Raw genomic sequence first — 25248 nt, 5'->3', positions numbered from 1 at the left:
ATGCCAAAAGCATTTAGTCTAGTGTCTGGCTTAGAGAATGCAGCCCATAGATATTTGTGTTATTATTATTGTTATTAATACTACGACCAAGGTGCATGTTCTGTCATCAGTTTACTGTCCAACAGGAGAAAGATAGTAGTAACAAATGTATTACATTTGTAATAAAATGTATTACAAGAATATTATGGGCATTAAAAGGTGTGATTTTTGCAGGTCCAAGAGAAATGGTATCTTCTCCTTGAGGGGTCAAACATTTTGCAGAGGAGGAGAAAATAAGTTGTACAAGGTCCTCCTTTCACAGGGAGCAGTATGCAGAAAGCCTCGACAGTGTGGAGAAACAAGACGATTAAGTTAGACAACTCATAGCAGGAATGAGAACACCGGCTTTCATAGCAAGTCTGCACAGTCTTATCCAAAGCAAAGATGTTCTGGTGCAGACTCAGCCTGAGAAAGAAAAAGTGACAGAGAAAACAGATTTCCTCCTTATAATGTGTCAGGGAACTTGGAGTAGATTAAATCCTTGTAGGAAGGCAATAGAGAGGCTTAGAAACTATTTTGACAGAACTGAAATAGAGCCAGGAGCCCATTACTTTAATACTCAGGGAAACCAGACTGATCGGCATCAGAGCCATTCAGGAAAGGTGGGTAGATTGATGATATGGTCCCAAGTGACATCTTAGAGCAACAGCAAGCTTTCAATCCTGGGCAGACTTCCAACTGACACCCAAGTTTTCTTCACATATTACAAGTTCCTCAGGTTCCTAATATATATGTGTGTGTGTGTGTGTGTGTGTGTGTGTGTCAAGAGATAGGTGCACAGTAGACACCCATTCCTATTTGTTTATTAACTTATTTCATAAACAATAATGCAAGATAGTTAATTTAAGTTAATTTATGTTGGGATCTGAGAAACAGATTCTTACGTGTTTGAGGCAGTATAATATTTCTTGGACAAATTTGTATGCTGATTACCTGGCTCCCATTCCACCCTTTTTTCACCCATTTCAGGAGTAACTGAATAGATATGCATCCAGGAGACTTAATCTAAAAGGACAAGAATCTAGGGCCAAAGAAGTGAGATGGAATTTGAGTAATGGTAAAGATGGACAACATCCAGGGACCTATATAGAGAATTAGCCAGAAAGCTAACACTGTTCTCTGAAATTACAAAATGTAACCACCACAAGCACAAAAAGGCTGTTATTAGCAAGCAGCAGAGGCCCTGATACACCAATGCCATCCCCTGTTTAAAATATCTAGTGTCTCGTAGGACCTTCAGGATAAAATCTATATTCTTCAGCAAGACGTATAAACCTCTTCAACATTTTCTTCTCAACTTTCTCCTTAGGAATAACCTCCCCCCTGTATTCTTGCTCCAGTCATGCTGAAATATTTATACTTACTCAGAAGAATCCTGTGGTTTCTCAACTCTAATCTTAGACATGATATTTTACCTGAAATATTGTTTCTCCTTCCCACCTGCTTATTCTTTATCTAAATCCTTCAGAATCATCTTTTCTAACTTTCTGACACCAGCTCTGAAATTCCTTCTTATGCCAAGGTTGATGAGATATTTAAAGATCATTTTCTTTTACCCATTGATTGCTTTATTCATTGATTCATTGGTCCGTTTTTCAACAGATATCTGCATGTCACTGTCCTATGCCTAGGTGAGAGAGCATTTAGTAAGTCAGATATTTTCTTAAGGTCTAGTATCCTCTGCTGTACTGTCTTATATCACTTATCAATTAGTATTTTGTCTGTTGGCATGGGGAAAATATCATTCATGGGAATCTTTGCAAACAGGAGGACTGTATTGTTCATTTTGATATAATGCTCTATGCCTGGATTATAGAAGTTGAAGAATGCATAAAAATTTTTTGAGAAACTAATTTTGAGAAAATTAATATATATTAATTTACATATTTGTAAAACAAGGTGAGTAATCTATTTTAATTGTATTCTAATATATAGTGAACTTGTAAAATTGGTAGTCATTACCCTGCATTTGAGATTTTCTAAATCTAGGCAACAAAATTGGATCTTCAGAAAGTCGTTTAGAATGAAAGATGATAAATGAAATTCACATATCAACAATTGTGTATAAAATATGTTTTCTGAGATATTTCATTGCAAAGTATGCAATGAAGTTTGCATACTTAAAAAAATTTCTTTTTATAAACATAATATATATGTATAAACATAATATATATGTACGTACACATATATATACAGATAAGAACAATTAATATATGTAATTATCTACCAACCTGGGCATGGTTTTCTTCTCACCACATTCTGAGGTCTAGTCTATATACTCCTAACATCTTATCATGTTAGAAGTGAGGATATTATCAACTTTCCTGGCATGATTAATTTATTTTACATCATGTGCTAACTTGGTTTGATAGCTAGTAACTGCTTGGAATCCTTTTGTTGGTAAGAATCCTATGCTTATGACGAATCTCAATGGGTACTCTTATTATTTAGTGATGTTTGGCATGTGTTAGGAATCATGGGATGCAAGTAACAGAAACTCCTTCTGGCGGAAAAAAAAATTTGTAACAAGGGTATAGAGCATGTCACAGAATTGAAGGGATGGCTGAAGAACTTGGACAGGAACCAGGGTAATTACAAAAATCCAGGTAGCAGAAAGTAAATGGCAGAACTGTGACAGTTCAGGGACATTAAAAAAAAAATCTTCTGGGCTTAGCTAATTCTTCTCTAGATTCAAGTTTCTAGGAGAGAAAAATGAAGTGTTATCACTTTTGTCACATACTCAATTCTTATTTGAGAAGAACATAAAATTTGGCAAGCAGCTCACAATGGGAGTGAAGTGGATCCCCCAAAAGAAATAAGGTACTGTTACCAGAGTAGAGGGAAATGGCTAATGTGAGGTCAGAAACCAGATGGTGTCCAGCGTATGGACCTGAACTAGGGAATGGGAAATGCTTCCCTTGTTACCTCCTTTCTCAACCAACTTATAACTGAAAAGTTCAGCCCAATGAAGAAGAAGCGAGTTGTAATTAGTGAAGGTAAACTTAAAGCCGGTTTACTTTTCTCTTAAGGTTGCACAAACATGAATTACGATTCCTCTCCCCAAACACTGCAATGTCCCAAGAGAACTATTAACAGCGCAGCAGCAACTCAGGTAATAGGGGAACCTGATTCAATACACTTAATTCAACCATTTACAAGGTAGAATTTGAAATCAATAAATATTTAGATTCTTTGATCAAATGCTGTTTTTTCAATGATAATCTAGCTCAAACAAAATCATGATAAAGAATATTAAGGTGAATCCTAGGGCTTCCCTGGTGGCGCAGTGGTTGGGGGTCCGCCTGCCGATGCAGGGGATGTGGGTTCGTGCCCCGGTCCGGGAGGGTCCCGCGTGCCGCGGAGTGGCTGGGCCGTAAGCCATGGCCACTGAGCCTGTGCGTCCGGAGCCTGTGCTCCACAACGGGAGAGGCCACAGGAGTGAGAGGCCCACGTACTGAAAAAAAAAAAAAAGAATATTAAGGTGAATCCTTAAGCCATGCTTAAATTATACGGCTTATAATAATTTATAATCAATTATAAAAGTCCTAAAAATAACCCCAATAAAGATGATATTGCCCATTCTAAAGATGACTAAGAACCAGGTATAATTTAGAAATGTTTCCTAAATTCACACCCAAATTTAATAATTTAGCCTTGCATCTGACCAGCTTGATACACACACACACGCGCGCGCACACACACACACGTACACACACACATAAACATGAGCAACAACAGAAATTCACTCTTGATTTTATGTAAAAAAAACACAGAAGAACACTTTCTATACCTCCTATCAAAGGCCAAGTGTATTTGATATGGCAAAAAAATTCATTTTAGACTAAAAGAATGGGCATTAACTAAAATATGTGAATATTTTTTTCTCAATTTTTGACCTCATGGTTTTTGTCCAGAATGCCAGTTATGCTTCTTTCAGATACAGGGTCCTCAAAGTGTGGAATTAAATCTGAGTTATAATGCAGAAAGATTCACTGAACATTGTCTCAATACTTGTCTATCATCCCCTCCCGGTTCTGAATTTTTTGTTGCCTTTTCTCCTCATTCAAGTTTTGCTTTAAAAATATATATGTATATTGTTTGCAAATAATAAGAAAACTTTGCTCTTACCAGTTGGTCTGAAAATTTAAAAACACATACAAAAGTACATTTTTCAGTTCATAAAAACCTCTCTAATGAGACAGATGAAAATATGAATTGCTTCTAATGAGCTCAGAATTGCATATACTTCCCTTGGTTTAATTTTCTAAGTGTTCACAGATATTTTTTGTTGTGCTTATTATAAAACAAGAAGTGGCCACTAGGCTGTGATAAACCAATTTGTGAGATTAAAGTGCTGAACTTGAACATTTTCATTAAATTCTAAGTCATGAGTTGAAATCAGAATTTTAAAAGCCTCTTTTTCTTATTTGCATGAGACTCACAGCATTTATGCAGGCAGAATAGTGCCAGTTAATACCAACTCTGTGTTGATGAGGTCTAGAAGTACCCCTTAGGAATGCTGTCTTTTTACCATATTTCCCCTACATCTTCATGTACACCCTACCCCCCTCAAAAATACAAAACCCAAGCATAAATGACATTACATCTAGACACCCCATAATACCCCAAGCCCAATTCCTGGCCAGTACTCATGTACACATGTTTAAAAACAAGCTCTTACATGCCTTATTTAATGTATAACACCTGGGGAGTTTTAGAAAACCAGTTTATCAAATTGAAAGGGGATTGATCATTGTAATGTGCTGTTTCTTATGTAAAGATGAACAGAATTACAGTAACTATTATTTGTATGCAAACAGCAGCATCTAGTTAATTAGTGGTGCTACTTAGAAATTATGGGTTTCTCAAAAAAACTGCAGGGTGTAATAAAATAGAATAGATGATCATTAGCTTTCAGTAATGAAGTTCAAGGAAAACAAGCACAGCCCTGCCTTTCTTTAACCCGCAAGAGCCAAATTAAAATATATAACCTGAATATAAGCACATTACACTTAATAACATTAAATGTAATATACCGTTTACTTTATATTTAAACACATGAATATATTTAAATTTTCTATCAAACACACCATCCAAGTATCATTCTGTTTCATCTATCACCATACTTATAATTGGTGGCCACCAGTATAGTTAAGGGAAAGTTATTTATATGACCTGAAATAATTTAACTGTGTCGATGTGCTATTCATCAAGATGCCAATAAGCCTATCTTATATTTACTCTTCCCACAGGTAATAATGATACATAGTATATGTATATGTATACCAGGAAATAGAGAACATTGATACTGGGCCTTTCTATTTTTATGATTTTAAAATCTGTTCTCTTTCCAAACTCTCAATAAAAGAAATTCAAAAAGCACTATACACCAGTATTTTGTAACCCAGTGTCAATACTTGAAAGACAAGTTTCATTGTCATCATTGTTCACTAATCCTAATATGTTGACACTAAGTGTGTAACCCTGGAGCATATTACTTAATTTCTATATGGCTTAGGTTTTTCACCTCCAAAATCAGACATTTACTACCCAGAGATGAAAAGAGGATGTAATTAGATGGGGAATGTAGAATAATTAGTTCAGTGCCTGACAAGTCACAGGCACTGGATTAATGTTAGTTACTATCGGTGTCCTTCCTTAACCAGAATGGTATCTGTAAACCTCAGGGTCCTGCTTCACATTGTTGGCAAGAAAAGAAATGGTCAAGCAGTTTGTCCTTCAGTCGTGAGTACAGTCAGAATGTACCAAGTGTGTCCTGAGGGATTGCACCCTCCTGATATCTCCCCACAACTTAAAATAATTCTTTTCAGGAACCTGAGTAACCCAAAGCCAGGCCTACAGGGGTAATATTTTTGTTTAGTTTTGCATTTTAAAGGCTTGTGGTGTTATCTGGGTCCCCAAGTATCTTTTAAATACACACAGAAGCAAACATACATTTTTGGAAAATGGTTCCAGAAGAGACAAAAAAGGTTCTGAGTGGTAAATGCCCTCTCTTGACAGGGGGCAGCAACATTATACCCAGTGCAAAAGTATCCATGTTCCCTCCCTCTGGCTTCTGCCAATGTTGCTGGGTCAAAGACCCTTCATATAATTTCAACACAAGAAATTATGCTAGCACCTAGAGAACCACGAATAAGCAAGATAAAACACCAGAAAATGTACTTTCAAAGTTGGCTCTGCAACACTTCATCAGGTTATGTTATAATAAGCTCCTGAAATCAAAACTGCTGCAGTGGGAACACAACTTCAGAGGGGACATCTGGACAGCATAGAGTGGTATATACCCCTGGTGTGTAGTAATTTTTTTTTTTTTTTTTTTTTTTTTTTTGGCTGTGCTGCAAGGCTTGAGAGATCTTAGTTCCCTGACCAGGGATACAACTGGGCCCCCTACAGTGGAAGCTCGGAGTCCTAACCACAGGACCATCAGGGAATTCCCTGGTATATAGTATTTTTTAAATTATATATATGACAACTTAAAGGAAGATAATTAAAAGCAAAAGCAAAACAAATAAATATTGGGCCTGAAAGATAAATGGAAACATTGTAATACAAAAATTGTTTGTTTGTTTTTCAGTAAGCTTATAGAAGGCACACAGACATCTCAGCAGGGAAATAGTGAGCCTTAAGACATTCACTTACATGTAAATCTGTGGAGTAGAGCAAGGGTTTTATTAATGCAAAAGAAAGGGCTGGGGAAAAAAGCAGAAACAGGTGCTAGATTTGCACACTGTTTCACTTTGCTTTCACATATTCTACAGTAATCTAAGACTCTCTACTCCCCCTCCCATAAGACAATTTTTATATTTGATTTCTTTTAGTTTTTCTTTTTTTTTTTCTTTTTCTAATGCTATCTTATCTGGAGTATTCAATTAAGGAATGTCCGTCTGCCTCTTGCACTAAATACCATATAAGCTTGGCCTTTAAAATTTTTGTAAATGAAGACCATTGGCAGAACAATTAGCATTTAAAAGCTAGAATGACCTTAGCTCTGTGTACCATTGTGATTAGTCTGGACTCTAATAGCAGGTATATCACCAAGCTGCCTTAGATGCCAAGATAAAAAGCTTCTAGCTTTAGCCCAAAGGACATTGGACAATAGTGTGATACTTGGGCAGTGAAACATAAAGGACAAACTAGTGTGATTATGTTTGATTTGTGTTGACTTAGAAACTGAGGAAGGTCCCTCAGACCTGAGAGTACAGGCAAATGAGAATAGAAGTGGCCCGTCGAGTTAGTCTCCTTTGTAACTGCTGTGCTATTTAAAAACCTAATTTTAAGGACTTCCCTGGGTGGCGCAGTGGTTAAGAATCCATCTGCCAATGTAGGGGACATGGGTTTGAGCCCTGGTCCGGGAAGATCCCACATGCTGTGGAGCAACTAAGCCCGTGTGCCACAACTACTGAGCCTGTGCTCTAGAGCCCATGAGGCACAACTACTGAGCCCACATGCCACAACTACTGAAGCCCGTGCACCTAGAGCCCGTGCTCCACAACAAGAGAAGCCACTGCAATGAGAAGCCCACACACCACAACGAAGAGTAGCCCCCACTCGCCGCAACTAGAGAAAGCCTGCGCGAGCAACAAAGACCCAACACAACCATAAATAAATAAATTTGTAAAAAAAAATAAAAACCTAATTTCAGCACAGTCTTTCTCCCCAGTGATATTCTCTTAAAATTGTCAGTTACAAGGTTCATTTATTAACAATGGCAACCAAATAGAATGCGAGGAAAGAAATACTTGCATTTGTTATTAAATAGGGTATTGTTGGTTTTAATTTAAAGCATACATCATGAGGTTCATAGTTTTGCCAGGCCCTCTGTTTATCACTGGGAATAAAAAGATGAAACACACCTTCCATCTGTGAGTGTGTGTGTGTGTGTGTGTGTGTGTGTGTGTGTAAACAATATTGAATCAGAAAATGCCATTATCAACCATAGAATTGAACTGATATGACATACTTAACTGTGCACAATAATATATATTTCATGGTTTTCCATAGTTTGAAATCTTATGTCTTATATAAAATCTATTTCGGGCAGTGTAACTACTCCATATGATACTTTAATAGTGGAACCATGTTGTTATAAATTTGCTGAAACCCACAGAATGTACAACACCAAGAATGAACCCTAATGTAAATAACAGACTCTGGGTGATTATGATGTCACAGTGGAGGTTCATCAGTTACAATACATGCACCACTCTGGTGGGGGTTACAGATAGTGGGGGAAGCTATGGCAGAGGATATATAATCCAAACATAGTTGTGTTTATTGATGTTTATGATATTATGATCATTGTAATTATTATTATTACTAGCTTGAAGTTTTCAGTAACTTGTTAAGATGTGATTTCTTGTTTATTTTCTTCAAAACAGATATATAGATAGTTTAAAAAAGAAAGACAATGAAGCATTTTATGAAAGCAAAAGTTTTCCCTCAAATTTCAAATATAAATGCAGTTGAACCATATTAACAATACAAGCTCTTTTTATATATTGAATTAGAAATTTTGTCTACATGTAAATAACTCTAACCATAAGGAGCACCCAAAGAATTGATTTATGGAAATCCACTGATAAAAACTGCCCTAAATTCCAAGTAAGTAGAACTTGGTTACCTGCAGCATGAACATTAAACACAAAAAGACTAGTTACATGTCACTGGACCTTGCAGAAGAAAGAAAGAAAGAGACAGAAAGAGAGGGGGAGAGAGGGAGAGAGAGAAAAGAAGCAAAGAAGAAAAAAGGAAATAGAATTATGATACAGTCCAATAAGTATCATTAAAAAGGCCAGCAGAAGGGCTTCCCTGGTGGCGCAGTGGTTGAGAGTCCGCCTGCCGATGCAGGGGACATGGGTTTGTGCCCCAGTCCAGGAAGATCCCACATGCCGCGGAGCGGCTGGGCCCGTGAGCCATAGCCGCTGAGCCTGTGCGTCCGGAGCCTGTGCTCCACAATGGGAGAGGCCACAACAGTGAGAGGCCCGCGTACGGCAAAAAAAAAAAAAAAAAGGGCCAGCAGAAGATGCAATGAGAGCTAAGAGGAGAGACATTTAACTCAGATGGTGAAGGACAGTGAGTGATGGCTATTTCATTTGGCCATCTTGTAGCAAGTCCCATTGGTATACTTGAAAATGAATTTAAGCTAGGTAATATTACTGCATAGTTAAAATAAAGCAACGAATAAAAAAGCAGGAATAAGTCCTGACTGCAGGACCTTGTTTTAAGATGAGGATTCTGTGACATGCCTGATTTGACTTCTTACATGCCTTTTTCACTTTCTTCCTGAGTTAGGGTTCAGCTCCTGGTGGGTATTTTTGCTAAGGGGCCAAAAGCTGAATATATAGCACTTTTCTGCATTATATATTTTTCATACACCCTCAGACTAGTGGGGGTCTTATAAGGAACCAGTATAGGTAGAAAAAGATACATATGCTCAAGTGCTCTCATCTGATTTCTTTCTTTCTTTCTTTCTTTTTTTAATTTTTGAATTTTATTTATTTTTTTTTATAGGAGGTTCTTATTAGTCATCCATTATATACACATCAGTGTATATATGTCAATCCCAATGCTGCAGTTCAGCATACCACCATCCCCACCCCCCAACGGCTTTCCCCCCTTGATGTCCATACGTTTGTCCTCTACATATGTGTATCAACTTCTGCCCTGCAAACTGATTGATCTGTGCCATTTTTCTAGGTTACACATACATGCTTTAATATACAATATTTGTTTTTCTCTTTCTGACTTACTTCACTCTGCATGAATGTCTCTAGATCCATCCATGTCTCAACAAGTGACTCAATTTTGTTCCTTTTTATAGCTGAGTAATATTCCATTGTATATATGTACCACAACTTCTTTATCCATTCGTCTGTCCATGGGCACTTAGGTTGCTTCCATGACCTGGCTATTGTAAATAGTGCTGCAATGAACATTGGGGTGCATGTGTCTTTTTGAAGTATGGTTTTCTCTGGGTATATGCCCAGTACTGGGAATGCTGGATCATATGGTAATTCTGTTTTTAGTTTTCTAAGGAACCTCCATACTGTTCTCCATAATGGCTGTATCAATTTACATTCCCACCAACAGTGCAGGGGGGTTCCCTTTTCTCCACACCCTCTCCAGCATTTATTGTTTGTGGATTTTCTGATGATGCCCATTCTAACTGGTGTGAGGTGATACCTCATTGTAGTTTTGATTTCCATTTCTCTAATAATTGGTGATGTTGCGCAGCTTTTCATGTGCTTCTTGGCCATCTGTATGTCTTCTTTGGAGAAATGTCTATTTAGGTCTTCTGCCCTTTTTTGGATTGGGTTTTTTGTTTCTTTAATGTTGAGCTACATGAGCTGTTTATATGTTTTGAAGATTAATCCTTTGTCCATTGATTCGTTTGCAAAAATTTTCTCACATTCTGAGGGTTGTCTTTTCGTCCTGTTTATGGTTTCCTTTGCTGTGCAAAAGCTTTGAAGTTTCATTAGGTCCCATTTGTTTATTTTTGTTTTTATTTCCATTACTCTAGCAGGTGCATCAAAAAAGATCTTGCTGTGATTTATGTCAAAGAGTGTTCTTCCTATGTTTTCCTCTAAGAGTTTTATAGTGTCCAGTCTTACATTTAGGTGTTGAATCCATTTTGAGTTTATTTTCGTGTGTGGTGTCAGGGATTGTTCTAATTTCATTCTTTTACATGGTCCTGTCCAGTTTTCCCAGCACCACTTATTGAAGAGACTGTCTTTTCTCCATTGTATATCGTTGCCTCCTTTGTCATAGATTAGTTGACCGTAGGTGCATGGGTTTATCTCTGGGCTTTCTATCTTGTTCCGTTGATCTGTGTTTCTGTTTTTGTGCCAGTACCATATTGTCTTGATTACTGTAGCTTTGTAGTATAGTCTAAGTCAGGGAGTCTGATTCCTCCAGCTCCATTTTTTTCCTTCAAGACTGCTTTGGCTATTCAGGGTCTTTTGTGTCTCCACACAAATTTTAAGATTTTTTGGTTCTAGTTCTGTAAAAAATGCCATTGGTAATTTGATAAGGATTGCATTGAATCTGTAGATTGCTTTGGGTAGTATAGTCATTTTCACAGTGTTGATTCTTCCAATCCAAGAACATGGTATATCTCTCCATCTGTTGGTATCATCTTTAATTTCTTTCATCAGTGTCTTATAGTTTTCTGCATACAGGTCTTTTATCTCCCTAGGTAGGTTTATTCCTAGGTATTTTATTCTTTTTGTTGCAATAGTAAATGGAAGTGTTTCCTTAATTTCTCTTTCAGATTTTTCATTCTAAGTGTATAGGAATGCAAGAGATTTCTGTGCATTAATTTTGTATCCTGCAACTTTACCAAATTCATTGATTAGCTCTAGTAGTTTTCTGGTGGCATCTTTAGGATTCTCTATGTATAGTAAGTATCATGTCATCTGCAAACAGTGAAGTTTTACTTCTTCTTTTCCAATTTGTATTCCTTTTATTTCTTTTTCTTCTCTGATTGCCGTGGCTTGGACTTCCACTATTTATTATTTGGAAGTCCACTAATAGTGGACTTCCACTATTATTCTGTTGAATAATAGTGGTGAGAGTGGACATCCTCGTCTTGTTCCTGATCCTAGAGGAAATGCTTTCAGTTTTTCACCATTAAGAGTGATGTTTGCTGTGGGTTTGTCCTATATGGCCTTTATTATGTTGAGGTAGGTTCCCTCTATGCCCACTTTCCAGAGAGTTTTTATCATAAATGGGTGTTGAATTTTGTCAGAAGCTTTTTCTGCATCTATTGAGATGATCATATGGTTTTTATTCTTCAATTTGTTAATATGGTGTATCACATTGATTGATTTGCATATATTGAAGAATCCTTACATCCCTGGGATAAATCCCACTTGATCATGGTGTATGATCCTTTTAATGTGTTGTTGGATTCTGTTTGCTAGTATTTTGTTGAGGATTTTTGCATCTATATTCAACAGTGATATTGGTCTGTAATTTTCTTTTTTTGTAGTATCTTTGTCTGGTTTTGGTATCAGGGTGATGGTGGCCTCATAGAATGAGTTTGGGAGTGTTCCTTCCTCTGCAATTTTTTGGAAGATTTTGAGAAGGATAGGTGTTAGCTCTTCTCTAAATGTTTGATAGAATTCACCTCTGAAGCCATCTGGTCCTGGACTTTTGTTTGTTGGAAGATTTTTACTCACAGTTTCAATTTCATTACTTGTGATTTGTCTGTTCATATTTTCTATTTCTTCCTGGTTCAGCCTTGGAAGGTTATAGCTTTCTAAGACTTTGTCCATTTCTTCCAGGTTGTCCATTTTATTGGCATAGAGTTGCTTGTAATAGTCTTTTAGGATGCTTTGTATTTCTGTGGTGTCTGTTGTAACTTCTTTTTCATGTCTACTTTATTTGATTTGAGTCCTCTCCCTTGTTTTCTTGATGAGTCTGGCTAATGGTTTATCAATTTCGTTTGTCTTCTCAATGAACCAGCTTTTAGTTTTATTGATCTTTGCTATTGTTTTCTTTGTTTCTATTTCATTTATTTAAGCTCTGATCTTTATGATTTCTTTCCTTCTGGTAACTTTGGGTTTTGTTTGTTCTTCTTTCTCTAGTTCCTTTAGGTGTAAGGTTAGATTGTTTACTTGAGATTTTTCTTGTTTCTTGAGGTAGGCTTGTATTGCTATAAACTTCCCTCTTAGAACTGCTTTTGCTGCATCCCACAGGTTTTGGATCATCGTGTTTCCATTGTCATTTGTCTCTAGGTATTTTTTGATTTCCTCTTTGATTTTTTCAGTGATCTCTTGGTTATCCAGTAATGTATTGTTTAGCCTCCATGTGTTTGAGTTTTTTACGTTTTGTTTCCTGTAATTCATTTCTAATCTCATAGTGCTGTGGTCAGAAAAGATGCTTGATATGATTTAAATTTTCTTAAATTTACTGAGGCTTGATTTGTGACCCAAGATGTGATCTATCCTGGAGAATGTTCCATGTGCACTTGAGAAGAAAGTGTAATGTGCTGTTTTTGGATGGAATGTCCTATAAATATCAATTAAATCTGTCTGGTCTATTGTGTCATTTAAAGCTTCTGTTTCCTTATTTATTTTCATTTTGGATGATCTGTCCATTGGTGTAAGTGAGGTGTTAAAGTCCCCCTCTATTATTGTGTTACTGTCGATTCCCTCTTTTATAGCTGTTAGCAGTTTGCCTTATGTATATATATATATTTTTTGGCAGTACATGGGCCTCTCACTGTTGTGGCCTCTCCCGTTGCAGAGCACAGGCTCTGGACACGCAGGCTCAGTGGCGATGGCTCACGGGCCCAGCCGCTGCGCAGCACGTGGGATCTTCCCGGACTGGGGTACGAACCCATGTCCCCTGCATCGGCAGGCGGACTCTCAACCACTGCACCACCAGGGAAGCCCCGCCTTATGTATTTTTGCCAATTTGATTACTATGTGTCCTGGCATGTTTCTCCTTGGGTTTATCTGGTATGGGACTTGCTGCGCTTCCTGGGCTTGGGTGGCTATTTTCTTTCCCATGTTATTGAAGTTTTTGACTATAATCTTTTCAAATATTTTCTCTGGTCCTTTCTCTCTCTCTTCTCCTTCTGGGACCCCTATAATGCGAATGCTGTTGCGTTTACTGTTGTCCCAGAGGTCTCTTAGGCTTTCTTTTCATTCTTTTTTCTTTATTCTGTTCTGCAGCAGTGAATTCCACCGTTCTGTCTTCCAGGCCACTTATCCATTCCTCTGCCTCAGTTATTCTGCTATTGATTCCTTCTAGTGTAGTTTTCATTTCAGTTATTGTATTGTTCATCTCTGTTCATTTGTACTTTAATTCTTCTAGGTCTTTTTTAAACATTTCTTGTGTCTTCTCGATCTTTGCCTCCATTCTTTTTCCAAGGTCCTGGATCATCTTCACTATCATTATTCTGAATTCTTTTTGTGGTAGTTTGCATATCTCCACTTCATTTAGTTGTTTTTCTGGGGTTTTATTTTGTTCCTTAATCTGATACATAGCCCTCTGCCTTTTCATCTTGTCTATCTTTCTGTGAATGTGGTTTGTGTTCCACAGGCTGCAGGATTGTAGTACTTCTTGCTTCTTCTGTCTGCCTTCTGGTCTCATCTGATTTCTTGGATCCAATAAATAATTTATGTATAAATTCACTGACCTATGATGCCAAGGAAATGTTGCTGAATAGAGAAGGAGGAAATTCCCAAGGTCTGATACACCATGAATTTAACTACATAATTTACTGATTGATTTTGGATTTCCAAATTAAAGTGTGCATGCATATGTCTTTAAGCAAAATTGCCTGCTTCAGTGAGAAATGATGATTTTAGTTTTATGGTTATCTAAATCACCCAATAATTTGTCCCAACCACAGAGAAAGTTCTCCTAATGATTGTCCCAGTGATTTTCATATCAAGGAACCATGGGACCAAGAACTAAAATACTTATCAAGCAAAAATAGCGGTTTTTATTTACTCATGAAAATTTCATGAGTTTGACAAATATTACTTAGGTTTCTTTTCTCACCCAAATTCATGCAAAGCAAACTCACAATTTCAGCCAGCTGTAAACATAATGAACATTCTGCAAAATTCTAAATTAGCAATGAACCCAAGTTGGAAATAATTCAATAGGAAATCAAACTGATGAAGTCAGCACAAATGGGGGAATTTCTTGACTGGTTTGTTTTGGTTTGTTTGAGGGACATTTTGGGGGTTAAATGGTTTTAATTTGTTTTATTGAAATCTATTTTCAGCTACTACTCACAAAAGTTGGAAAAAATACCGCTTCAGATATTTTCCCAAAAAAAAAAATTATCAATTTTTCCAACTCCATAGATGATTTAAGTCTACTTGGAAGTCTAGGAGCATAGAGCAAGGGGCAGGGGCATTTGAAGGTCAGGCATATAACTTTAATATACGTTCATTTTAATAATCAAGTCTGTATATTGAAACATGCAGTTTTTGAAGCAGCAAAAGGTTGTCTCCGTAGGTTTCGTGAGACAGCTATTGGTAATCTTGTTGATCGTGTTTAAGATTGCAGTGTAGGAAATTAAGTGCTAATTGTTAAACACATTCAAGCCTATGGAATTCTTTAATAACAGTGAACTTTATTGAGAGTCTAGTACACCACTTACTGGTAAGTTGTATTATTTCCCTTATTTTATAAATAAACTGATACCCTGATGGATTAAGTAACTTGTCCAAAGCCATAAATTACTTAAAAAAGTAACTTGAAAAAAAAGCCATGCCAAAGTAAAAGAACCGTAATTAGAAGAAAATCTGATTTTGAATCTATATATGTGAGCACTATTCTGAACTTCCCCTATTTTATACTAACAACATCAAGGAGAATCTTTGAGTTTGCAGCTTTTCAATCAGAAGAGAAAGCCTTGCTGTGGGTTTGAAAGAGAAGTAGCAATGAGTAAAATGGACTTGTACAAAGATTTTACATGAATTTTAGAGAGTATATAATTGTTGAAAATAAAGAGAGAACAATAGATTTCTGTACTTCAGTGACTTTCTGGACATATTGAATATTAAATCTTTCCATCTTTCCACTCTAGGTCCTCCACACCTAGAGCACTGTCTGAATTAAGCTAAATTCTCAACAATTCAAATGAATATATTTTGAGATAATTTAAATAAAAAAGTTTTTTAATAGAAGTTCTTAAAAAAAACTACAAGTTGAATTCTTCTTATAACTTTAGATAGAAAATCAGTGAAGCTTAAAAATGTAAATTATTTCTAAATTATACTTTTGGGTGGAGGGCACTTTGAAGGGACAGAGAATAGCAGCAAACAGAGATGAATATCATTACTCCACAAGTGCTTCATCCTCAAAGCTGGATATCTTTCTGTACGATGAGCCCAAGATCAATGCCTTGCAAGCTAAGACATTTCCTGTAGCTTCCCTTGGGCTACTTGTTGCAGGGTCAGATTGCAGGACCAGCAGAACTCATATCTTTTGAAACATTTGGTAAATTCTAAACAGAATATATGTGCAAAAAAAAAAAGGAATTTTGTGGAACTTTATAAGTACTATATTTTCTTGGGAAGAAAAGTACTTGGTAAATAGTATGGAGAGCACACTGGAGTCAGAAAGTCATGAGTTTTATCCCTGGCCGTAGTCACTTACTATGTGTGTGATGTATGCATTGGAATGCATCTCTGGTGCAGCAAAGGCCATCAGTATCCCCATTCTTTAGCCACTGGCTTCTTACTATGATCACCTGCTGTTCTCTACTTGAGGACTTTTTCTTGTGGCATCCTGAAGTTCTAAGAATTTAATGCCCTGGGAGCACATTTCAATCAATGACAAATGAGAATCGGTTCATAACCACCAAGTTTCTTGCCCATACGTTTTACATAACACACCAAAAATCTCAGCAGGACTTGATTAAATCCTTCAGGGTAAGACCCCCTTACCTGTAACAGAAATATGTTCATAAACATACCCTGTTTGGGTTTTCTTTCTTTCCCTGTCTCAAGTTTCTTCTTCCATAATATTCAAGTTTTATGGAATCAACTCCTGCATAAATTAGTTAAACATGAACCCTGTTCTCAAGCCCCGCTTCAAGTCAAATGCAATCTAAGATACGTAGATTTTTTTCATATCTAAAAACATCACTACTGAGTTTCTGGTTTCAGCTCCAATATGTAAAAAGTTTGAAATTTTTCACTCCCAACCTTATAACAAGAAAAAGCTGGAAAACTTCTCAGCTATTTTTCTTGAGCCCTTCAGAGGATAGAATTCACAGGACAAACTGTTACCCTGAAGTCTAAACATTCAGGAACATTGAGTGAATCCACTTTCTTGGCACAGAAATTTCTGGAGCCATAACAGGTAAAAACACAAAAGTGTTAATTTTGAATAATTACTGGAGGTTGAGTGTGGACTATCAGAAAACTGAGGAAATCCCAGGGCTACAGCTTTAGGAGGGTGCCACACATCTGTGAGTTTTACCTTCAGGGTCCCCAAAAGGTTCTCATGATAAAGAACCAAGAGCCCCTCATAGAACAATGGGGAAAGAGTAATCCCTGTGAAATATGCCCAGGTGTTCTCCATAACAGAGACCTGCTCTGGAAAAAGACACTACCAGAGCCTTATCTGACCTGGGAGAAGAGCATTTCTTCAACTCCTAAATGTGTATGCATCTAATAATACATAAGGTAAAAACTGATGGAACTGCAAGGAGAAATAGACAAATCCACCATTATCACTGGAGACCTTCAACATCCCTCAGGTAGTAATTGATAGGTCAAGCAGAGAGAAAATAAGTAAGGGTATAGTTGACATTAAGAGCACTATCAACCAATTTAATTTAATTGATATTTATAGAATACTCCATTCATTAAGGGCAGAGTACACAGTCTTCTCAAGTTCAGTTGGAATAGTCATCACAATAGACCACTTTCAAAGCCGTAAAACACACTTTCAAAAACTTCAATGTAATTCGTACATAATACGTTTTCAGACTACAATGGAATTAAGCTAAAAATCAATAACAAAAAACTTCTGGAAAATCCACAAATATTCCATGATTAAATATACACTCTAGTAGCACACATGTCAAAGAAGATGTCTCAAGTTACTTTAAAAAATATGTTGAACTAAATGAAAGTTAAAATAAATCTTACCAAGATTTGTGCAAGTGAATGAAATTGCTTAGAGGGAAATATATAGTATAAATGCATACATTAGGGGAAAAAAAAGAGGAAGAACCAAAATCAGTAATCTTAGCTTTGATCTTAGTAAACTAGAGAAAGAAGAGCAATTAAGCCTTAAGCAAGCAGAAGGAAGGAACTAATAAAAATTAAAGCAGAAATTAATGAGATAGAGAATAGGAAAACAGTAGAGAAAATAGTGAAACTAAAAGCTTGTTCTTTGTAAAGGTTAACAAACAAATCTTTATCTAGATTATCAAAAGAAAAACAAAAAGAATTACTAATACTAATACAAATAATGAAATAGACATTCATACAGTTCTTACAGAAATGAAAAGGTGCACAGCAAATTCAAGTTTTGCTTTTTGCCATTTTATGGAATTTTTTTTTTTTTTTTTTTTTTTTTGCGGTATGTGGGCCTCTCACTGTTGTGGCCTCTCCCGTTGCGGAGCACAGGCTCCGGACACACAGGCCCAGCGGCCATGGCTCACGGGCCCAGCCGCTCCGCGGCATGTGGGCTCTTCCCAGACCGGGGCACGAACCCGTTTCCCCTGCATCGGCAGGTGGACTCTCAACCACTGCGCCACCAGGGAAGCCCATTTTATGGAATTTTTTTTTTTTTTTTTTTTTGCGGTATGTGGGCCTCTCACTGTTGTGGCCTCTCCCGTTGCGGAGCACAGGCTCCGGACACGCAGGCTCAATGGCCATGGCTCATGGGCCAATCCGCTCCACGGCATGTGGGATCCTCCCAGACCGGGGCACGAACCCGTGTCCCCTGCATCAGCAGGCGGACTCTCAACCACTGCGCCACCAGGGAAGCCCATTTTATGGAATTTTTAAAAAAATATTTTTGATCTGAAATTAGTTGAATTAATGGATCCAGAGGCCAGGGATACAAAGGACTGATTGTATACTCTATCATTAGAATAAAAAACAAAAATCATCTTAATATACACAGAAAAAGCATTTAACAAAATCAAATATTATGATAAAGCACTCAACAAACTTGGAATAGAAATGAACATTCTCAACCTGATAGAGAATATCCTAACATCATAATGGTGAGAGATTTGATGTTTCCTGCTAAGATCAGTAACAAGACAATAATGTGCACTCTTATCACTTCTATTTAATGCTGTGGTAGAAGTTTTAGCCAGGAAAGTTAGGCAAGAAAATGAAAAATTAGGGGCAAAGGAAGAGGTAAATCCATCTACATTCACAGGTGACATGATCTTGTATGTAGAAAATCTTAAAGAAACTATTATACTAGGAAACCATTAGAACTAATTAACAAATTCAGCAAGGTTGCTGGATACAAACTCAGTATGCAAAAATCAGTTGTATCGCTACACACTTGCAATAAACAGTCCAAAAATGAAATTAAGAAAACAATTGAATTTAAATAGCATCAAAAAATAAAACATTTAGAATTATTTAACAAAATTGAAAACTGAACTCTGAAAAACTGTAAATATTGTTAAATAAATAAAAGATCTAAGTAAATGGGAAAAAATAAAACCCCATAAATCATCTTTGTCCATGGATCATAAAACTTAGTATTGTTAAGATGGCAATAATTCTCAAGTTGATGCACAGATTCAACATAATTCCTGTAAGAATTTCAGCTGATTCTTTGTAGAAATTGACATGCTAATCCTCAAATTCATATGGAAATTCAAGGGGCCAGACAAGCTAAAACAATCCTACAAAAGCAAAAACAAGATTGAAGGACTCTAACTTCCCAATATCAAAACTTACTACAAGGCTACAATAATCAGGAGAATGTGGTATTGGTGAGGGAAAATAAACAGATTAATGTAAGAGAACAGAGATCTCAGAAATAGACCCACATAACATAGCCATGCAATCTTTGACAAAGGAACAAGCATAACTGAATGGAGAAAGGATAGTCTTTTCAACAAATGGTGCTGAAACAATTGGATGTCCATATCCAAAAAATGAATCCTAACACAGTCATTACATTTTTCAGAAAAACTAAGTCAAAATAGATCATAAACCTACATGCAAAGTTCAAAACTATAAAATATGTAAAAAAACATAGGCAAAAACCTAGGTGAGCTCAAGCTAGTTGATGAATTTTTAGGTGCAATATCAAAAGCGTGATATAAGAAGAAAATTTTAATGCATTGGATTTTATTAAAATTAAAAATTCTCCTCTGTGAAAACATAGTTAGACAATGAAAAGACAAGCACAGACCAGGAGAAAAGACTGGCAAAACACATATCAAATAAAGATTTTCTAATCAAAATATATGTAGAACTCTTGAAACTCAACAGTAAGAAAACAACTCAATTAAAAATGGGCAATGGATATGAATAGGCATCTCACAAAAAAATATACAGGCATACTTCAGAGATATTGCTAGTTCAGTTCCAGAGCACTGTAATAAAGAATATCACAATAAAGTGAGTCACAAAGATTGTTTGGTTTCCTACTGCACTTAAAATTTATGTTTATACAGTAGTTTATTAAGTGTACAAAGCATTACATCTAAAAAACCAAATATACATACCTTTATTAAAAAATACTTTATTACTGGGCTTCCTGGTGGCGCAGTGGTTGAGGGTCCGCCTACCGATGCAGGGGACGCGGGTTCGTGCCCCGGTCCGGGAGGATCCCACGTGCCGCAGAGCGGCTGGGCCCGTGAGCCGTGGCCGCTGGGCCTGCACGTCCGGCGCCTGTGCTCCACGACGGGAGAGGCCACGGCAGTGAGAGACCTGTGTACCGCAAAAAATACCCCCAAAGGGCTTCCCTGGTGGCGCAGCGGTTGAGAGTCCGCCTGCTGATGCAGGGCACACGGGTTCGTGCCCCGGTCCAGGAAGATCCCACATGCCGCGGAGCGGCTGGGCCCGTGAGCCATGGCCGCTGAGCCTGCGCGTCCGGAGCCTGTGCTCCGCAACGGGAGAGGCCACAACAGTGAGGCCCGCGTACCGCAAAAAAAAAAAAAAAAAACCCCAAAAAACATACTTTATTACTAAAAAATGCTAAACATCATCTGAGCCTTCAGCGAGTTGTAGTAGTAACATCAAAGATCACTGATCACAGATCACCTTAACAAATATAATAATAATAATAAAGTTTGAAATATTGTGAGAATTACCGAAATGTGACACAGAGACACAAAGTGAGGAAATGCTGTTGGAAAAATGGCGGTGATGGACTTGCTCAACGCAGAATGCCACAAACCTTCAATTTGTAAAAAACACAGTATCTGCAAAGCGCAATAAAGTGAAGCACAATAATATGAGGTACTCCTGTACACAGATGGTTAATAAACATATAAAAATAGATCAACATCATTTGTCTTTAGGAATTGTAAATTAAAACAGCAAGGAGATACCACCACCACCACCTGTTAGAATTGCTAAAATATAACAAACTTACACTACCAGTTTTTGGTGAGAAGATGGAGTAACAGGAATTTGCATTCACTGCCAGTGGGAGTGTAAAATGGAACAGACACTTGGAAACACAGTTTGTCAGCTTCTTACAAAGGTAAATATAGTCTTAGCATACAATGGAATTGTAGTTATGTGTGTAACTGATTTCAAAACTTATGTGTACACAAAAAACTTGCATGCAAAGTTTTATAGCAGCTTTATGTATAATCACCAAGAACTGGAAGCAACCAATGTATCTTTAAGCACATTTTGTTACATTCATATGATAGACTATTATTCAGTGATAAAAAGAAATGAGCTATCATGCTATGGATGAGCTTCAATGCTTATTGCTAAGCAAAAGAAGTCAGTCTGAAAAGGCTACATAATATCTGATTTCAATTATATGACATGCTGGGAAAGGCACATCTGTAGATACAATGAAAAGATAGTGGTTGCAGGGCTTCAAATAGAGGGAGCAGTGAGCATAGGGATGAACAGGTGAAGGACAGGGAATTTCTGTGGCAATGAAACTATTCTATGTGATACTGTAATGGTGAATCCATGACTCTATGCATTTGTCAAATTAAAATTCAAGATGTAAGCAAATAAGATGGAGTTGCTTATGCAGATTCTTTTAATAATGAGAATTAATAAAGTCAATTGAAGCAGAACATTATGTTCACATGTAAGCTATATTTGTAAATAGCTAGATTTTTTGATCATTTGGAGCTAAATATAATATCATTGAAAAGTACTAGAAAAAATCATGCACAGCAAAATTCTGAAAATTATACCATCCTAAGAAAAACTCCTTTTAAAAAGGATCACAGAAAATTTAACTTTTTGATTTTCCTGATTAAACATTATACATATACACTTGTTGTTTATGAAGCTCATATACTATTACTGAAATTGCCTCTTGAATTTAAGAAACTGATGAAAATTAAGCTCATAAAAATTTAATGCCATGAAACCTAAGTGTAGAGCACATAGGGTGTAGCTTCTTAGAAAAACCATTAGCCTTAAAAAATAAATACATTTAGTTTTACATACTAAGTTTGCATAGGCAGAGTTTCTTTTGAGCAAACTTGTAACTCTTCTGCTCTGAGTTGTAGTGAAAACAGTTCTGTTATTAAAACATCAGGGCAGGCTTAAGGTTACTAGGAAGGATGAGGTGAACGTTCTTGAGAGAACTGAGATAACTAAGCAGTTTCCTCTACGGCAGTGCCATTGTGTAACCTCATTTTAAATGTTCGATGTGGAGTCATGCAGAACGGATAGAAAACTGACAGGATTTGGGGAATAGGATGTTTTGTGATAAAGTAGACCTGGCCAGTTTAGTTTTACAAAAGTGTATTTCCCCCCTATACAACATACAAAATGCATAAAATTCTTGCTGTACCTGGTATTTAGCTATAAAATATGAATAGATGTTTTGATGATTCTGCAGCCCACTTATGGGGGCACAGATGTGAGGAGCTATGAAACGGACTATTTAAATAACTATTAAGTAATGTTGCATGTCTCCCTTCTATTCCATTGGAGATTGGGTTGAAATGTTAAAATTGCTGGATAAACTATATAATAATAACAGCAACAACAACCTCCACTATAAGGTTTTTGCAGAAAGAGATATTGTACTAAGAGAAGGAAAAAAAATATCCTGGAAAGACAAAATAAACCTCTTTGTCACTTACAAGGAAGATTTTAATAATTAGAACTGTTCAGATATGTCCCTTTCTATGAAAGTGACACAGCTCTTATTTTTTCAGTTTATACCATGGGGCAGACCCATGGTATAAGCTAAGTGTATTATACACATGAGCTTATGAAAATATTCACAGTAGCACCTTGATAAAGATGCTATTAATTAATATTCCCATTCCCCAGATTAGAAAAGTATTTGGAAAGGTTTTCATTTCCCAAAAGTTGCACGTATAGTAAATGGCAGATAAGATATTTAAAGTAAGGTTTACTTTTTCCAGTGCAAACTTTTAACAATTACATTCATCTCCTTAACTGTGTCAGTGGAGATGATGAAAATTAGGGATGAAGATAAAACCGTTCATCCTTTGGATAGAAAGTGGGATTTTTGACCTCCCAGTTTCCCTTAATACTGATTCTATTAGATTCTATGACAATAGCATTGGATGGATAAGTTCTAATATGACATAGGACTTACTATAGTGTTGTCCTAATTTGGTTCCTTGGCCAAGGTATGTTCTTTGTAGACTGTGAACTTCCAGAAAGTATGACAAACTCTTACGCTTATATCCACAAGGTCTAGCTAGCACAATAACAAGCACATATAGATGCCCAAGACATACATTTTGGAAAATCTCAACAACAAAATATATAAAATAGGACTGGCTTGAGGAGGCAATCCAGAACATTGTGTTGCTTTTCTACCCGCTGCTTGTATTTCCTTTTCTCATCTTGTCTACTTAAGCAACTTTCATTTACATTTCAAAACCTTTCCTTGTTATTCTTTCTTTGGTGAAGATTTCCCTGAGCAATCCTAGCTTTCTGTACTCATTATAGTACTGCACACAATACAACTATTTCATGTACCACACTGTATTTTGGGTGTAACAAGTATTACCCATTAGTTGAGAGCCTGGGCTCTGAAATCAGACACTCCTGCCTTTTAATCCAGGCTCCATTGCTTACTAGCCTTTGGGTAAATTAGTTTAACACTCTGAGCCTTGGTCTCTTCATCCAATGTCCTTTCCTTGTATGATGATCTGGAGGATTAAACCACCTAGAACATGCTGATAGACAAGTTAGCTGGAAGCAGTAGGGCAGTGGTGGCAGTAAATTTAGAAGCTTAACTCCACCCCATATCCGAACTAGGAGCCTCTAATTCAGGCTTCCAGTAGAACATTCTACAATGATAGATGTGCTCTATACCTGCTATGTTCAGTATGGTCAACACGAGTCACTGTGCCTAGTGTGTACTTTAAATGCAACTAAATGAGACCAAGGAAGTGAATGTTTAATTTTATTTAATTAATGTATTCTTAAATAGCTACACTATGCTAGGGAGCACACCTCTAGAGGACAAGAGAGTATATATATTACATTTTATTCCTGGTGCTGAGTGCCATGTGATACAAAGCCAATTCTCTGGAACCTTTTGTGGACTGTGGAAAGAAACGATGTGTGTGATGATGGTGAAAACATGACACTATCGATAATGAACTGGATTTTCATATTCTCTGTAAGGAGTCCCTCAATGGCCATCAATCTTCAGTAAGTGTATACTGTGGTCACCATTAGCATCTTTGCCCACTGTCTGTGTGCTGTGAGTATCCTCCTTTAGAAACTCTTCACAGGCACAGAGACTCACAAGCAAATTCCATAAGCTCTACTGGGCACCTTATTAGACTTAAAAAGTAGAGGACCCAACATGGTTAGCTTCCCAAGAGGAAGCCATGTCGTAGAGTGGCAGGATGTTTGCAATTAGCTGGACTTGGTTGGAATCCAACTCAGGCACTTCATAGCTGAGCAGTCTTAGACAAATTGTTTAATGCGCCTGAAACTCAGTTTCTTCAGATATAAAGTAGACATAATACCGTACCTACTGTAAGGAGTCTTGGTGAGCATTAAATCAGCTAAGAACTCTGGCTTGTAAAAGAAAGCATGGAAGATAACTCACGTGTGATCTCTTTCTTCTGCATTTCATTATTCCCATCACACAGCCCTCATTTGATAGATGCTTAAAATATTTCATGTTTTATTATCCTTTTCTCTAATTGGCACCTCCATTCCAATTCTCTGCATGCTCAAGTGTATTCCTGCTCTCTCCAGAGAACTTTTGATACATTCCTTCCCACAACACCTGATGAGAAATTTAATGCCCCCTTTTCCTGTGTCCCTCGACTTTATGGTGTTTACTCTCTTCCCCCAAAAATGATTCTCACAGGTAAAATGTTCTTCTATTTAAATAAATATCTTTTTTTTTTCACTGCCAGTTCGTTTTTCCCTAGTTTGCCTTTGTTTCTTTTCTGAGGTGTGTTATTGCTTTCCAATGGCAGAGGTGGCAAGGAAGGAAGGGTGCTAATATAATTAGAGTTTACCTTGGGTTAGAATGGTATATGTAATCCACACAACATCAGTTAAACTTAAC

The sequence above is a fragment of the Hyperoodon ampullatus genome, assembly GCF_949752795.1.
Source record: "Hyperoodon ampullatus genome assembly, chromosome: 18".
Lineage (NCBI taxonomy): Eukaryota > Metazoa > Chordata > Mammalia > Artiodactyla > Ziphiidae > Hyperoodon > Hyperoodon ampullatus.
Note: the sequence above shows the minus strand (reverse complement) of the source record.